Source organism: Hydra vulgaris, chromosome 06 (genome assembly GCF_038396675.1).
Source record: "Hydra vulgaris chromosome 06, alternate assembly HydraT2T_AEP".
Lineage (NCBI taxonomy): Eukaryota > Metazoa > Cnidaria > Hydrozoa > Anthoathecata > Hydridae > Hydra > Hydra vulgaris.
The window spans coordinates 23,821,171-23,840,775 of NC_088925.1; positions in this window are offsets into that span (position 1 = coordinate 23,821,171).

Here is a 19,605-nt window from a genome sequence, read left to right on the forward strand (position 1 = left end):
GTTAAAAAAGAATCACAAACCTGAAAAAATCTATTGAAACGTTTTCCAGACGTGGTTTTGTTCCTAGCTCAAAGAGGTTTGGCTTTTCAAAGAGAAAGCCACTTAATTGGTGATACTAATAATGGAAATTTTTTAGGAATACTAGAGCTGATCAGTAACTAAGATTCTTTGCAAAATTATCTAGAAAAAGTGAAAGAGTCTCAAAGTGACAAAAAGAAATTGCAAGAGAACTATAAGTCTCCTCAAATTCAAAACAAATTTCTTGCCCTTTGTGGAACATTTGTGGTTAAAAACATTTTAGAAGAGATATCTAATGCTAAATACTACTCGTAAATGGTCAATGCAACACCTGATGTATCCCATTCGGAACAATGTGCATTCATTATTCGTTTTGCAGGGCTCAACAAAAAAACGAATCTTTTTCCTATATATGAGAGATTTCTAAATTTTGTTGATTGCAATTTAAAAACAGGGGAAGCAATTACAGTTATGATTTTGGACACCCTAATAGGACATCAAATTGATTTTGAATGACTGTAGAGGCCAAGGATTTGATGGTGGATCAAACATAAGTGGTATACACAAAGAAATGCGAGCGCGGATCTTAGAAAAAAATCCCTTAGCAATTTTTTCTCCATGTAAATGTCAAGAGCTTAATCTGTTTGGAGTTCATGCTGCAGAATTGTGTAAAAAGGCTGTTACATTCTTTGGTATAATTCAAAAAATTTACAATATATTTAGTTCTAGTCCGCAACGGTGGGAAATTTTGAAATCTAACACGGGAATGTCACTTCATTCAATGTCAAAGACACGATGGTCAGCAAGAATTGAAAGGGTAAAACCAATTTCGCTGAAAACGCCTGAAGTCATCATATCAATTGAACTTATGCTAATGAATTTTGCAAATTTATCCGCAGAAACTCGTGCAGAACTTGAAGAAATCAAATACTACTTAAAATCTTTCGAGGCTACAATGCTATCTAATATTTGGCTCAAAGTTTTGACAAAACTAAATAATGTCAATTTAATTTTGCAAAATCACGAAACCACAGTCTTGACTGAATTGCTAAACATTAAAAGTCTTTTGAAAGATTTAGAAAAGATCAGAGATTCATGGGGTTTGATTTAAAATGAAGCAAAGACTGAAGCTGATAATTTCAATTTAGTTTCTACTTTCAAGGAAAGTCATAATCGGAAATACAATAAGAAATATTTTGAAAATTTTAACGATGAAACTTCGACTGAACAGAAATTTAGAAAAAATGTATTTGTTGTGATTATCAGTAGCGTTATTTGAGAAATTTCAACTTGATTTGTAGCAATTTAAAAAGTTTGTGATACTTTTGCCGTCTTGTGGACATTCAACGAACTCGAAGAAATGGATGCTGTCAGAAAGGCTAAAATCTTACAAGAAAAATATGAGAAGGGTATCAATAACGATCTAGTTGATAAAATTTTGCATTTGCAGTCCATCTATGTGGCTAATTTTATAGCTTTAAATTTAACGCCATTGAATTTACTAAACGAAATTCGTAAATTAGAAATCGGCAAGCTGTTTCCAAATTTAGCTATAACGTTACGCATATTCTGTTGCCTTCAAGTTACCGTTGCTGAGGCAGAAATATCATTTAGTTGCCTCTCACAAATTAAAAATCAAAATAGATCCACAATGGTACAAAATCGTTTGAATGATATAGCAAGACTCTCTATTGAATGTGAATTGGCTAAAGAACTTAATTTTGACACCATCATCAAAGAATTCGCGAGCGAAAAAGCTGGAAAAGTTATTTTAAATTAAAATCTATATATTTAATATTTATATATGAGTAAATTTAAAAATGAATGAAGTAAAAACTATAATATAGTTAGTTTTAGGTGAGGGGCCCGGAGCGACTTCTTTCACCGGGCCCGCTCAAGCTTGCTGCGGCTCTGGGCAAAACCATGAAACCTCTTTTTACCCGTGTGACAAAAATATAATATATAATAACTAGCATTAGAATGTTCTTAACACACTTTTAAAAAAATCGTCTTTAAAAAAAGTCTCTCATATATAAGGAATGGGAATGAAAGTGTTAGCATTTAGTAATATAAAAATTCGCTTTTACTAATGAAGATAAACACTTTAATAACACTTTTGTTAAATCTTGGATCTTTTTATTGGAATTAAATGATTTACTATTAGGTTTATATTATAACTACTATATAGGTTTGCGTATTATATTAAATGTATTATTATTTATATTAAAAAGTTTCTTATTTTAATATGTAAATGAATAAAGTTGTCAAGAACAACCCTCCAAAAATGTGTCCTATCCCACCCGATCGTACCTCATTTACTAATACTAGTTTTAAAACCAGTGAATTAAAGTATTAAACAAATTTTTTAAAATAAATATTGTAAATAAAAATCTTTAATCAATAAAAAGTTATAAGTTTACATAAATTTTAGGTATAATAATATGTGAATAATATATGATGATAAATCGCTCTCCAGGTGGTGGGAAATAATATCTTGTACTCCCAGCCAATCGCTTCGGCATATTATAGTAGATATTTTGCATATGCTATATTTTCACTCAAATAATGTTTTTATAGTATAAATTTTGCCAATTGGCAACATATTGCAACATTCCTTTTCGTGAAGTATATAGTTGCACATGCCGGTCACTATTACTAACCTTCTAATGATAAAAATACTTCACACATTTTAATTTAAACAAATTGATAATACTCAGCACAAGTATAAAAAATCTCTATATACAGTGAACGCTCTATATAAGTAACTCATTTGACCCAATTTTAATAAAAGTTTCTTAATGGTAAAAGTTGCTCATAGGGAAAAAAGGAGTATAAAAATACTTACTGTTTGGAAATATACAGAACGGTTGAACTAGATGTAGCTAATAAAGAATGTTGCTTATAGAGAGGTTGCTTATATAGAGCGTTTACTGTACATGCTTTTCATCACTATTTATTCAACAAAGTTAATTATTTTGAAATTTTAAAGATCTTTTTATCTTGCTTTTTTCACAACATTTTTAAAAAAAACTTAGTTTTACATTTTGTGGTAAAGGTTAATGCATAATCTAAATAGTAATACGCTAATGAATAGTGCGCATAGTTACGCCTAATGTTCGTTTTGTTAATGACGGTTCTGTATTCTGTAAAATACACAATTTCTTCGTTTTTAAGTACTTTCTAGACTTTTGAATGCGTGGTTATATATTCCATGCGGTCTTTCGAAAGCAAGCAAATTAGAGTTGATATATTTTTATTTTCAAGAAGAATTAATGTTGTTCATTGTTTAAAATAAAAATTTAAATAATCGTTTGTTTGATGTTGGTTGTTTTTATTTTTCTAATTTTTATCGCCTGTTTTCATTTTTTAGAAGAAGTTAGAACCAAATTCACTGGTAAAATAGTTTTTTTAGTACAATGTAACATTGTACTAAACATTGAATGATTCAATGAAACATTGAATGATTCAATGTTTCTTTTTTAGTAAACTGTTTCAGTTTTGTCGTTAGTCTTTTTAGAACATTTTAAGTAAGTATTGTTTTATTTTCTAGAGCAGTTAAGAGGAGCTGATGGCTTTTTTAATGAGTTCAATTCATTTTCTTATTTATAAATTAAGATTATTTTTTGTAGAAAGAATAATGAGAATGAAATTTTATTTATGTATTTGTTATGAAAGTTAAATAAAATAAAACTGTTGTTTGTGGTCATGTAAGTTTATATACATAAACTTACATGACCACAAACAACAGTTTTATTTTATTTAACTTTCATAATAAATACATAAATATAAGTTTGCGTTTCTTTTAATCTATTTTAACTTTCATAATAAATACATAAATATAAGTTTGCGTTTCTTTTAATCTATTTTATATTTCTCTATATCTATATGTATATTTTATATTCTTAGGAAAAATAATGAGAAATAGAAAAATTAAAAAAAATTCTTCTGGAATTTGTCAAAAGAATGTTGTGTTATGCTTCATTTAATGGTTTCTGTATATGTATTCATAATAAATACATATTCAGATACCTTGAAATGAAGCATAACACAACATTCTTTTGACAAATTCCAGAAACCATTTAAGATCCATGAAACCATTTAAGAACAAAATTAAAAATTTCTAATAAATTTTATTAGAAATTTTTAATTTTGTTCTTAAATGGTTTCATCTTTTTCATTCCAATGTTGTGAATTGTAGTCTGCATTCTTTGTTACATTAAAAATAGTTGATGCTAATAAATGTTGTTTTATAGTTGTTAAAGGTTTGCATATATGTTTATATTATGCTCAAAGTTAAAAAGTTTTTGATAAATACGTGTATGTGGTGATATATGTTATATAGTTGTTTTATAAATGTGTTTATATAAATATGTTTTTATAATAGTATGAAATGTATTTTATCTAATGTGTACATGATTGTTAAAAGAGGTGTTTTTATATGTAATATAACATTAAAAAAAAATTGTGTTTTATAGTTAGTAAAACTATGAAACACAATATATTTGATTTATAGATCTAGAGCAAGATTCGTCAACCTTACCAGTCAAGCGGTGTTACTGCTTTAGGTCTAAGTGTTGTCTAGCCTTCAATATAACTGTTCTGAAAATAAATAACATCTTTGATAATTTTTTGCGTAATGTTGTTACCTTTGGCTTATCTTTATGATAGTGTCTGTTGTTAAAAATGATTAATAGGTAGTTTCATTACTAGAACTCACTGCTTTATTTCCTAATATAAATAGCACAGTGAATATTATTATTAGTGCACATAGTTATGCCTATTGTTCGGTATTAGTTACAGTTCTGTATTCTGTAAAATGCACAATTTTTTAGTTTTTAAGTAGTTTCCAGACTTTTCTTAACCAAGTGTTTTCTTAAAGAAGTCACGACAGTTCATGGTACAAGTTCAAAGTGTTTAAGCATCATAGTTTGTGTGTTGGAGGGGGGGGGGGTTTACAAACCCGCGTTAATAACCTGTTTTGTATTGTACATAACGCATTTATAAGTTTTATCATGCGTTTTGTTCAATGTTTTCTCCCAACACATAAACTATGACGTTGTCCGCGACTCCAAGGATTTATAAATGTATATATATCTATAATCTAATTGCTACAGAAACGTTTAATGTTTAACGTCGTTTTATTAGTTATTAGGCTTTGAAAGAGCGCGTTCTCCAAATGCACGCAGTCATTGGAGAAAGATCTCTTAAGCGAGTTAAAACTTTTTACCTTTTGGAATTTAATTATTATCTATTAGTTTAAAAATATTACATAAAGAATCATATTAAGATAAATAATTATCATTAAGACCATATTATAATTGAAGTAAGTATAGAAAATAGCAATTTATGTATAACATTTTTTTAGATATAAAGTAGAAAGGGTCACTTTTAATTTTAAAAATTGCTTACATTTTGTTTGCTTTAGTTTTCCTCTTAGCTTCGTTGTTTTTTTTAGCAGTTTTGTTTTTATTGAGCTTATTTTTTTTTTTTTTAAAAGGAAAATAGGGGCATGGATGAGGCCTAATTATTTTTTATGCAACAAAAAAGTTATACTAATGCTATTTCCATAAAATTGGTTATTACTTCTTTGAAATTTCTGTGATGCTCTTAACTATTTTTGTTCTTTTTTAGAAAATTCAGAAAAATAAATTAAAATTTTGTGTTAACACTGACATGGCATGTCACATGTTATTGTATGTAAGGGTTAAATTTTGTTATGAGGATTACAGTTCTTATGAAAAAAAAAATGAAGGTAAAGAATATCGTTTGTATATAATTATTTTTGTACTTAAAATTTTATTAAAATTTCTCGCGTCATTTAAAAAATTTTTGTTTGCACATGTTTATTGTTTGCTTTTTTGATAAGGATGTGTATGTGGCAATATGTGCTTTATACTATAAAGCACATATTGCATATTGATAAAACAACTATAAATTATAGTTGTTTTATCAATGTTTTTTTATAATAATGTAAAGTGTTTTTTTTATTGTTTGTGTATGTGTTATATAATTGTTTTATAAATGTGCTTAAATATGTATATAAGGTATATATTTAACCTTAAACATATTTAAACGCATTTATACATGTATAGTTGGTACATATGTTTATATTATGTTGCTTCCATGTTTTCAAAGTGCTGTGACTTGGTAAATGTGTAAAGCAAGATGTGACAACCTTGCCAGCCAAGTGATGTACTTATAACAGAGGGTTACACGTCAGTATTTAGTGTCAAACTGTTACTGCTTTAGGTGTTACTGCTAAAAAAAAAAAAAAAAAGGTCAAGGTGTTTTCAAGCCTTTATTATTAATTATTCTAAAAATACATAATAATGTATTTTAATAACAATTTGTATAATGTTGTTATTTATGTTCTATTATATATAAATGTTATGTTACTTAAGTTATGTTATATGCATATTATATTAACTTATGGTGTGTGCTATTGTTGTGTGTTGTTGCTGTGATGTTTTTTTTTTTTGTTATCTTTTGAGTTGATAGACATTTGGCACACCTTCATTTGGTGTCTATTGTTAAAAATGATAAATAGGTAATTTTATTATAAAAAATCACTGCCTATGTTGCATATATGGCAAAATAATCCCTATTGCATATATGGCATTATTTTGCCATAAACATATTTAAACAATTGATATTTTCTCAATTTGATTTTTTGTATTTAGCATTGTTTATTATATGATTTTGCTATAAATATTTTGGAATCATGATGTACCAGCATAAATTATTTTCTAAAAGCTAACATGAAATAAAAATATTTAACAACTACTCTAATAAATCACAACAGCTTTTCTCTATAAGGTACATTGACTTTCATTTTTTGTATGTAATGTTTTTCTTATTTATTTACTTATTCATTACATTTTTTATTTTAGAGTTGTCAGATGGTGTATTTATGTTGTACATAATACATTATCTGATAAATCTAAAGCTAAGTTAATTTTTTTTCAAACATCTCCAAACTGATATATATATTTTTTTTTAAAGTCGTAAGAGTATTGTTTGTATATGTAATCTTAGGCCAAATCAAGATGTTCCGCTGACATTGTCAACTATACATCTATGATCTACTTGCAGCAGTAATTTTTAGAATGCGACAATGTGGTAATGATCTTTGCTTAAATGGTTTAATGTTTCGATTGCAAAATTTTATTAGTGAAGAGAACCCAATTCCTCCTGCATTTAAAAACATAGCTGAAATGGAAGATGAAGAAATTCGCCCAACGTTGTAGTTTTGCCATCAACAATGTGGGAAGTTCTAGAGCTTTATTTAATTTAATTCATTTAAATACAGTAGTTTTAATCAAAGAAATGTTTGTTCCAGATTTTTTGCTTTTCTGTTTATATCATTGCTATTCTGTTCATAAACTTCAAAAAAGACATGGATTTCAATTAATCTTAAGTTAAAATATAGTCTTTAATTAGAAAAGATCACAATTTGTAAGATTCTTTTACTTTTTTTATTATCCAATTGTAACAATAGTAATATTACTGGTAGTATTTTTAAAGAATACAGTGAAATTGAAATGGCTATTAATAAGCGAAGAATTTATTTGTGTAAATTCTAATAGGCAAAAATAATTGTTGTCCAAATGAAAAAGATAGAGCTAGGCAAGGTAAAATTAGTCATTGTTGAAATGTAAAATATGCTGCTCGGCAAGCAGAAAACTTACTTGCCAGAATTCAGTGTCAAGCAGTGTTAATGTTTTTTTATTTGATTTTAAACACTTTAGAACAATACTAAAAATGAATTTTACTATTTACAGTAACAGTTGATAACAGTATTAAATTAAAATGATTTTAAATTTTTTTATAAATTCAAACATAATTCTGTTGTTTTTCAATGTTCTTTTTTTTAGTTGTCTTTGTCATCACTTGATTAGTTTCCTTACTGTTGAAACGTGGTTTTAATTTTGTAAATTTTAATGATATGAAATTTACTCTATTAGTCATTAGTCAACAGTTAGAGAGAAGCTGGAACTATTTATAATATAGGTAAAAATAGTTTTGTTTACTGGTAACATAATTAAACGAGTTGATATTATTTATTGTGTGTCTTTTACTTTTTTTAATATGCTGCTTTGGAAACACTTTCTTTCTCTCCCTCTCTCACTTAGATGAGAGTTAAATGAGAATTAGTACATCAATAAAACATGTAATTACTGAGCTCTTACGTATTTCTTAATACCACATTATGACCATGTATATAAAACATGTATATAAAACACCAGACCATGTATATAAAATATTTTACGAGTTGCTTGCTATTTTATGATATAATTATTCAAATTGTTTAACCATAATTGTTCAATTTTGAAACAAATAAAATCTTTTTAGTTCAAATATTTCAGTTGATAAAATATTTTAAAATGATAAATTTGTGGTGTTATTTTGCCGTTAACTATAAGCAATGATTAAATTAAGCAATGATCAACTTAGTTAAAATATTTATATCTACTGCTAGTAGATATAAATATTTTAACTAAGTTGTTGAAACACAGTGATGCAAATTTATTCTCAAGAGTTTTAGACACGTATATTATCTTAACTTAAGATTTACTACCATGCTACATAAATTAACATAAATTACTACCATGCTATGTTTTTTAAACATGTCTCTAGTTTTTTTACTCTACTCGTTCAAAAGCAGGTTTTAATTAAAAACTATGGAAAGACTCGTATATGGATGTGGAAGTAGTTTATGCGGATCCGGACAATCTATTTACAAAAAAGGTGGAGGAAGGAAGATTTTTTCGGCAACTTTGCAAAGTATAAAGCTATTTTTTGTTAATTATTATCCTAAATCTCAGTCTTTTAAGACTGTTGAGACTCAATCTGTTACGAATATCAATGATATTTTATAAACTAGGGGTGGAATGCAAGAAGCGAACTTGAGTCAAGTTCGACTTGAACTTTACATTGTAACCAATTGCGGCAGAGTATTTTTTGAGGGGAAAACCCATACTCTGCCGCTATTGGTTACAATGTAAAGTTCAAGTCGAACTTGACTCAAGTTCGCTTCTTGCATTCCACCTTAGATGTCTAACTTGCGGGATTTTATTGGACAAAAAATGAAGCCGCTTTTTTTTGTTTATAATAATTGCTCGCCATTTGTAAAAAAGGGCAAAAGCTGAAGCCGAAGTGTGGAATAAAAGTTAAAAATGCAAGTCAAAGGCTCCCAATAAATTAAAGATAATTCAAAAACAAATTTTAATAATCATAAAATACTTATTAGTTTTTTAATTCATAAAAATGCTTCAAAAGCGTCTGTTGTTTTACTTTTCTATTCAAAGCTTTAATCCCTTTTTTATCGAAAATAAATTAAGGAATCATAAATTATAATTTCCGCTTAACTTTTTTACATAAACAGTATTTAAATCTAAAAAATATTTACTTCATTTAAGAATTTTTCTTTTATACTTTTTTATTTATACTATTTCTGGCTTTTGATTATTTGGCCGAGATGATTTTTAAAACGGTTGAATTGTATTGTGCTGCTGCTTTATTCATCAATAATTTTAAATCAAAAGATTCAAATGGTCTACTCAAATACTATCGTTAAACAAGATTAGAAAGTGTACAAAAAACCTATATGAAGTTGTTTAAAACAAGTTTAAAATAAGAGATAAAATACAAACAACTTGCTAGACTATTATTCTAGTTGAACAGTAAAAAAAAAAAGATAAAACAATAAAAATAAAACTTGAATCATTCATAAACCCAAGTGAAACTCTGAAACAAAAGTACAAGCTAAGATAAAGTTATAATTATAAAATTATAAAATGAAACCTCAAAAAAATTACAATGCGAACAAACTTTGAGTTTTTAACAAATTTTCTTAATGGTTTTAAAATAATAATATCAGATTGCCAAAACTTGACTGTTAACATAATAAAATTAGATTTCAAATCTTGATTTCAAGATAATTCGACAAATAATTTTTTTATTGTCTTTGTTTCATATATTGAATTTACCGTTTCTTTTAGAATTACTAATAAGGTACTATTTCGTTCAACTTAAAAACATTTGATGTATTGGTCTCTAGCAGGTATGATTAAAAAACGTTAAGTCTTGCATCTGTACACTCAATCTGTTTCTGGCATTGAGCATAACATTGATGAAAATTTCCTAATGTTGTTCATGGTCCAACACAATCTTCAATTGTCAAGTCTAATATATATTTCTTTATGGACCTAATTTTTCAGTGCTACAACCATATTTGTTGATTAGGCTAATAAAGTATAGTCATTTTTCAACTTTTGCTCAAGAAAGAAGTTTTCAAATAATTTACTTTTTTTTTTGTATATTTTCGAAAAATGTCCTAGTGTAGATTTCCCATTTTAAAAAACAGTCCAACATAATAGAAAAACAAGTTTCCCAAAAAGTAAATTGTATAGTCAAACAGCTGTAGTTTTATGTTTTCTGTAATCATGGCTCTCTTTACCACATCGTTTTGGAGCCACGCAGTTACTAAGGTCAATATTTACCATGATCAATGCTCTCTATTAATGAGATATGTGCTATGCCTTTTGAACTATCATAAATGCTTTTTACATAAGTATTTTCAATATTATTTGGGATGGTATTAGAAACACTTTTGGTATTATTTTTAAAAGAGTTATTTTTTCCTAAAGTACAATTATCATTTAAATCATCTGTTAGTGTATTGATAAAAAGTCAACGTTTTCAATTTTAGTGTTACCTATTTGAAGTATATTTGGATCAAATAATGGAGTATTAAAACAAATATAATCTGATAAAACAAATGCAGTTTTTTGTGAGTATTTATAATGTAAACGTTGGCAGACAGATGATTTGCGTTCAAAGTTCAATTACATCAGTACAAAATATTACAACTAAACAGCCATTTTTTTAAGTGTTATTTCAATTTTTAAACAATTAATACATCCTTTTAAAAAAAGTTTGGATTTAGATCTGCTGATTTGGCAATTATGTCATCGCTTTTATTTATTTTTTTAGAATTCAGTTAATTTTAAAAAATGATTACACTTTGTAACTGTTCTGTGCAAGATAGAGTCTAAACCTTTTTTTCGTAGTTTTTATTGTAGTTATATTCTTTTATCATTGAGTGTTAAAAAAAAAAACCATAGTGAAAGTAGCAACCCAGTACGCAAAATACTAGAACTAACAGGACAACTGCATTGTTCTTTTTCAGGAATAAATTTCTCAAAAAGTAAAACGCCTCCCTCCTTACCGTTACGCGAAAATATCCCCAGAGCTCGTTTCGAATCTCGTTCTTCTGCTTCTAAAGCAAGCGCTCTAACAACGTGCAGTCGTGGCGCAGTGGTTAGAGCGCTTGCTTTAGAAGCAGGAGAACGAGGTTCGAAACGAGTTCTGGGCATATTTTCGCGTCACGGTAAGAAAGGAGGCGTGAATTTCCTGATTAAATGCACTTCTGCTGTGCTCTGTGATAAAACCGTTAGGTCTTCTTGGGGCAATATTAAAAAATTAAAAATAACAAAACAGCTAATCTCTAAAAGTCACTATATAATTTTTTACTCATAAAATTAATGTATTTAACATATAACCGAGTAAGCATTTGAACTAAAACTATTTTGCAACTTTGTAGCAATCCTTATGCTTTTTCAGGAAGTCCGCAGTTCCCTTCCTTTTCATGGTCAATTTAAACGACATTTTCAATAATTTTCTTATGGTAAAACATCTTGTCGGATGACTATACAGATATAATTTTAGCCATCTTAAATAAGACTGCACGGAAAATACATGTTTGCTATTCAATAACAATATTTTATAGACTATCAGGCTATTGCGTTCAGTTTATTTTTTAGCTTTGGATTGCGTGAATACAATTACATTTTTATTCGCAATTCCTTGAAAGTACCACATAAGACTCTTTTTCCATCTTTTTTAATTATTTAACACATCGCTCTTTATAAAAAATATCTTCGTTTTTAATCATGATGAATAAGGAACTACATCCCTAAATCAAGTTAACTTTGAAACCAGAACTCTGAAATGAGTTTGGCTAATTGAAAAACTTTTAAATTAGCTAAATTCATTTCAGAGGTCTGGTCTTGAATTTAATTTGTGGGATTTTTAAGGAATTGCGAAACAAAATGTAAATGTCTTTACGTTATCGAAAGCTAACAAACAAACTGAATGCATTTTCAATGTATTTTCAATGCAGTCTTACTTAAAATACCTAAAATTAAAGCTGAATGTTCATGAGACAAGATGAACATTCAGCTTTAATTTTAAAATTAAGGCTGGGTGAATAAAAATAAGAAATTGCTTTTACTCAGTAATTGCTCAGCTTTACGTGAATAACCTAAGGAAAATGGCTAAAGTTTTTATTCACGCAAAGCTGACCAATGCTGAGTTAAAGCAATTGCTCATTTTTAATCATCCGGCCTGATCGCCAAATAGTTTTAGTCAAAATACTTTCCTGATTAAATGTTAAATGTATTAAATCGATGATTAAGAAAATATATAGACAACTTGAGATCAGTTGTTTTACTTTTTGATTAATTTATTCCTGAAAAGAACTTTGCAGGTGTCCTATTTGTTCTAGTAGCTTGCGTACTGGGTCACTTGTTTTACTTTTGTGATTTTTAAAAATACTTTATTTACAATAAAAAAATCATCAGCAATAAATATGGTTGTAGACCTGATAAATTAGGTCCATAAGGAAATTTATCAAGACTAGAAAAGAAACTTACTTAACTTAGATTAGAAAACTCAAATTGTTTTGATTGTGTAAGGCCACGAACAACAGTAGAAAACTTTGATCAATATTGTGTTTAATGACAGCTACAGATTGAGTGCAAAACGTTACATCAAATGAATTTGACTAATGGTACATTAAGTTTAAAAGTGAAAAAAAACTTTAAAGCGAATTTTTTCTTAATTCTTTTTTTTTTTCTAATTTTGCTCCACTTACATTTTTTATTTTTTATTTAGTTTTTTATTAATAATGTAAATTAATATTTTATAATTAATTTGTTGTTGTTAAAGTCTGCTTTAAATATATTTAAAGTGACATGCATAAGTGGGCCTGAAGGTGATCAAGACTTTACCTTCGTACCTAATTTTTCAAATTTTAGGTCTAAAAGCTGTTACTTATCTTAGCTCTAATCTGCTAAAATGATCAACCGAGTAGTTATTTTAGTTTAAATAATCAACTGAGTAGTTATTTTAGTTTAAATGATCAACTAAGTAATTATTTAATAATTTATAAAAATAACTCAATTGAGTTATTTGTACAAACAAAAAAAAAACAACAGTAAAATAATTTTTAATGTTTTCAATTAATTAGGATGATGCTGTCCTATATTTCTTAAAACTTTGCTTAAATGTAAAATAAGTTGAAAAAATATTACGGAAATATAAGTTAAAGTCCAAGAATTTGAACTGTTGCACTGGCTTCTACGCTTCTGTAGTCTTCTGAAGAGGTTTTGGTATCGTCGTTGTATGTTTTATAAAATGTTTCGCCTAACCATTTTTTTAAAATCTTCTCTGAAAGATATTAGGACCATGATATATTTAACACCCTGAGTACCAAGACCATGCATACAAAAAATCTATTTAATATATTATCTTTTTTTAAAAACAAATTCGAAGCATTGCCTTCGTGTTGTCTTTAGTACAATACCTTGCCAAGGTTAGTGGACTTTAGATAAGCCAACATAAAGTTAAAACCTTCTTCTATGTTCCCAAGTAGTTCTTTTTTTCATTTTCAGAGATAACTTTGTAAACAATACCAAGTAGGATTTCTAATCCAGGAATTTCTAATACCGGTCTCTACCTAAGAAAGTTCAAATACTGGTCTCTACCTAAGAAACTTATAATACCGGTCTCTCCCTAAGAAACTTAGCAATCACTAACATCTTTATTTTTCTAAAATGATCTTTTAAATACTTTTGATTTATATAAGTTTTAATAAATTTTAAGATATTAGATGACAATCAAACTATTTTGAAGCAGATATTTCAATTCCAAACGCCAAATTATTTCGTCTATCTTTTGCAATCATAGAAGTGCTTTTTTAGTTTTAATAAATAAATACTAAATTCTTGCCAAACGGCATTTGGGTAGAAAAGCAAATTGTTTGCATGCACGACTTATCTTCTCTAGTCCAAGGAGTCACCTTTTGCATGAGGGACATTTTTTAGGCAGATTTGTATTTTCTAATTTATAGATTTCTATTTCCTCATATTTCTATTTCCTAAATTTTAATCATTCCAGCAATAACTTTTTATGATATTTTCATAATCGATAATCATTTTACCACACCCCCGGGGCTTAAAATGCGTAAATTGTTTATTGCCTATCTTTTCTTTAGCAAAGCATTGAAGGCACACTAGTTATGTGAAATCATTGGGCTCTTTTAGTACCATTTTTTTAAACAAACGTTTTTGAAACATGATATTTTTAAAAGTGATCCGGTCTGAAGTTTAAAAGTGATCCGATTTGAAGGTTTTTCTTGGTTTGTAAGATTATAATCTTAAAGTATAATATAAAGCTATGCTTACATAGTTTTATATTATTGTAGACAGTATAATGAATAGAACAGTACTAGTAGTAGATATATCAATTATTTTTAAAGAATATTATGACAATAGTGTAACTGTACTGCATAATATCAGTATATGTCTTTACTCGTGTATAATTATTAATTAGTATATAAATACTATTTATTGTTATTAAAATACGGTTTTTTATTTACTTAAATACTGTTTATATTGTTTTATTGCTGTTGTTTTTGTTTGTTTTTTTAAAAACAAAAAAGAAGTTCGTGAAAAGGATGAACCCGCCCCTTATATTAACATCTATTTGTTGCAAAAACAAAACGAAAAATAACAAAAACTTAAACCGCATAATTTTAGCCGATTGAACTGTATAACTATATTAATATTTTACTTTACAGAAAAAACAACAAGTTAAATGACTAATCAATATTTAAAGACAGAAAACCGCAGGAATAATGTGCTTTTGAAAAGTATCCATGTCATGATTTTACAACTTATAATAACCAAAGAAAAATCAGAAATACTTTTTTTGTAAAACACTAAATAAACCCTTTTTGTAAAACCTAAAGTAACATTATTTGAACTTTGAAATTTGGCGAATTCTTCGTTCATGCCTTAATTGAAGCTGAAAATTCTTATAACTAACGAAGTGTCTAATGTTTCATCAGCCATAATAGAAAAACATGAAGATTTCTTTTGTTATATTGTAACTTTAGTTATACGCTAGCTTTTTCTATACAGCACTTTATTTTGTGCTGAAAGCACCATCAAACATCTTTAAAAGTGTAAGTTGTTGGAATTTATCTATTTGTTGAGTAAAATGTAAGTTGAAAGTTTTATCTACTTCTTGTTTGTTTGTTTTTTTACTACTACTAGAAGAACATAATGTTTGTGTTAAAAAGGGGCACAAAAATTATTTAAAACCCTTTACATCAAAAAGAAGATAAGACTCGCAATTCTCAAATGTGGTTTTATGGAAATAAACAATTTAGCTAAACAATAAATTATGTTTAAGAATCCCAAAGTCTTTATATGAACATTCTTTTTTTTTTTCTTGCCACAGTTCTTGATTATTCTAGAACACCAAGGAAAGGAGATTTTATCGTTGCAATTATAAACAGCTTCTTTTTTATGTCAACTTTTTGTCTCTTTCTTGTATCTTGACAGTTTTTAGTCTAGTTTTTGAAACAAGAAATAACATATTTCTTGTTTCAAAAACTAGACTAAGTATTTTGACGTTTGGAATAGAAACGTGTCTTTAAGAATAGTTTGGTTGTCATCAATAATCTTAAATTACATTAAAAATTTTCTCAGTGATGACTAAAGAGATAGAACTCAAGTAAACATGTTTTCTCTATAAAACTCAAATCTCTCTCTATAAAAAAACAACAACTAAAAGTTCATTATTGTCACATTGAATTTAATATGAAAAGAAAACTTATAATTATTTAATAACAAAATGGAAAAGATAATAATATAAAAACAAATTAGAGAAACGTAATAACTATTTTAACCTTTATGCAATGAAACTGCCACCATATATTTATCAAAAGTCTTTGGAGCAATGATAGATACCTATTTGACTGCGTAACTTTAAAAAAAGAAGCGATGTTTTTCTGCAATCGACTAACTTCGATTCGAATTATGTTCGGAGACCGATTTAAACTTGTGAGTTAAGCAACATTTTTAACTAACAATTATGCAATAGCTGAATTTTAACATTAGGAGATGTTTAAGTAAATACAAAGTGAGCAGGGTGTATGTGAAGGGAATCTAAAATTCAGTTTTCATTTAAAAAAAATTTTTTTTCAGTTTGTAATTCAAATGTAAGTTATTAAAAAAATACAAAGTTTTGTGTAAAAACTGGGGGTGTCTATTGATGTAATTTAGTGTGAGCTTATTTTTGCTATTAGTCATTGCTTCCTGATGATAGTTAAACGATGATACTTGACAAAAAATTTACTCAGGGTGTTTGTAAAAAGAGAAGTCCAAAATTTATTGTAAGTAAGATAATAATTGCTATTTTTTTTAAACTAATAAAAGAAATTATTCAAAATAGAAAAGTCTTTTAAACAAAATAAAATAAGGAAAGTCTAATCCAGTTTTTTATTAAGCTATGTAAGTCAAAAGTTAGTTTGACCTCCATCAAAATATTTAAATTTCTTTTAAATAATCTTTAGACAATTGGTAATTTGACGAGCAATTTTGCAAAACTATGAAACCATAATATTATAAAATATTTCGGTTTTCTTTCCAACCGTTTCAAACAATTAATCGCGCATAGTTTGTTTGACTATTGCTTTTGTTTGCTTTTATTTTTTATACATAATAGTAAAACTATTTTTTCTGACAATATATTTAAGTTTGTAATTTCTACTGTACAGGAATCACAGTTTGACATTCCTCAAGAAATGTCCGAAATTTGACTATTACGGTGATTGAGTAACTCTTTGAATTTTTTTTTATTTTAGAACGAGGTTTTATAAAGGATAAGTAATTGCGTAGTAATGTAGAATAAAATGTTTGAAATAGTTTAGCAACCCGAGAAAGCTTTGAAGAGCTTGTTCTTGATACATTGAAGTTTCTCTAGATCTGGTTGCGTTCGTTCATTGAAAACACAAACCCAAAAAACTTGATTTTTTTCAAATACGCACTTTCCAAAATGTGGAGTTAAACGTCTTTATTTAAATCTTTCTAATAACAATATTTCTTTTTTTTTGTTTTCGACACTACTCATTAAATTCATTTGCGATATTATTCCTTATTCTGTTATTTGACAATCAATAATGCCACGGTTTGCACTAGTCCTTTTTTACATTTTCGACAATAAAGTTTGCGACTTTAAAAATTTGCGACAATCAAAATTTTGCGACACTATTCCGCCACACCATAACATCATCAAGGTTTGGAATTGGAAAACGCGTTTTTCCAATAGTCTTGTTAGCAACACGCATGTCCTCGCAAATCCATATGTTGCCGTCATTTTTTGGAAAAAAATATAATTGGACTTATCCGGGGTGTTGCATCCTCCGTTGCCAAATTCTTTTTCTTTTTATGCGACTAATTATATATTTGTCTTTACCTTTTTTTCGTAGTTTGAAAGTTTTCTTATTCATCCGCTAAAACGTTTTTGCATGCATTTATAAGTGGATGTAATCGTTTAGGAGCGTTTAAATGATAAGTATTTAATTTGGGAATTTTCAAAGAAAAAAGTCAAATTTGTTTATTACTGTCGCCAAAATTATTTTTGAACTGTTTTTTGTTCTCGATTGTTTTTGTTTAAAAGTATTTTATTGACGCCTTTATGCACAAAAGGTTTATATAGTTATATTAAACCCAACTTTTTAGTTTTCAGACAGTAAATTTTTTTGGTTTTTGATTGAGTTTTGATCACGCGGAATGTGGTATGAAGCAATTTCGTTTTACTATCTATTGCAACGCTTGCCTGTACTTTAAAGTTTGAATTGTTATCCCTCGTAAGTGTTAATCTGCTCTTTTATATTTATATAAACAAAGTGAAATTATAAAGGAGTTAGTTTATCTTTTTAAATGATTCAAACTTTAAAAGATTGATAGAAGCTCCGATAGGTCCGATATAAGAACGATGACTGCGTCAACTTACTGCGTTTTAATTGTTATTTCAGGATTCATATAGTACAAGTTAGCTTGTTTTAACTCTAAATGATGATTTTTGAGTTTGTAAATATATAAGTAAACTACATTAAGTGGTTTTGTATAAACCTGATCATTTCTATAGTTCTATTTAAATTCAAGAAAGAAAAAAGTTCTTTCCTTGATGTATTGTTGTGCTTTTTTATTCGTTTTGTTTTTTTACTTTTGCAGACTTATGAACCCAATTTTCCTGCAGGAATAGCAGTTTTTTCCAAAGCTAAATATATATCAGTGTGTGAAAGTTCTTTTCCGTATCGGTATCAATATCTTTTGAGTTATGTATTTTCTATATCACATGATACATTTTATACTACGGATCTTGAACACTGCTTTACTAGCTTGTAAAAACTTTGTTTTTGCTACTGTATTCATGTAGTGTTACATGAATATAGTATTATCATTATAATGTATTCATTTCGTACTGTTTTATCGTTTCTTTCTTGAGTTTTTATAACTGATTGTCCATCAGCTCAAAAGTTTTTGCAACAATCAACAAAACTTGTAAGGTTTGCAAAATTGAAAAATTGCTGAGTGGTTTCATCTGTATATTAAGGCTTTTTGCCAAATATAAAAATCTCATGGCTTAGGTTCACTTAGGGTTTCTTTTTTTTATCTTTTAGCACTGTCGCCAATTTGATGATGATACAATCTATTATATCGCTTATGTCTATATAATAAATTACTATAGAATAAAATATAGTTTTAAAAGATTTCTACCTTGGAGCACATTTTTACAAGCAGTAAATATAGTTTTTGGTCAAATTAAGATATTTAAACATTTGTTTTTGTTGTTGTTTCTTTTCAAACTTAATTGTTTTCAAAGAAAGTTACAATTAGTAAGTAAATATGGTGATGTAATAATTTTGTTTTGAGTTTCATAAATCAAGCAATGTGAAAGTAGCAGAAAAAAAGTTGGTAATATTTTGATAGAATTTGAACAATCCTGCGCAAATAATATTATTTCGAAAGGATAATGAAAATCCGAAATTCATTTTTTTCAAATCGTACTTAAAAAAGCATTTAAAATCATCAAAGTACCATTCATAAGTTTATATTAAAGATTTTTTGCTACTAACTAAAGCAAAGTGGTATAATATAGCTGGAGGAAAAGCGTATTAAAATGACGTCATTTTTTAAGAAAGTAGACCGGGTGAATAAGAGCAGTTGCTTTTACTCATCGTTTTTAGAGTAATTGATCAACTTAACGTAAATAAAAATTTTGAGCAAAAGCTTTTACTCATGAGCAGTTACTCAAAAAAATTGAGCAACTTTTCAATTCGTTTGTCTTAGACCGACGCACAGTGACTCAAAACAACAAAAAAATGGTAATAAACCCCTCACAACTTTTCTATAAATTAGGTGCCCTTTTTTAAATAATATTAAATTGCGA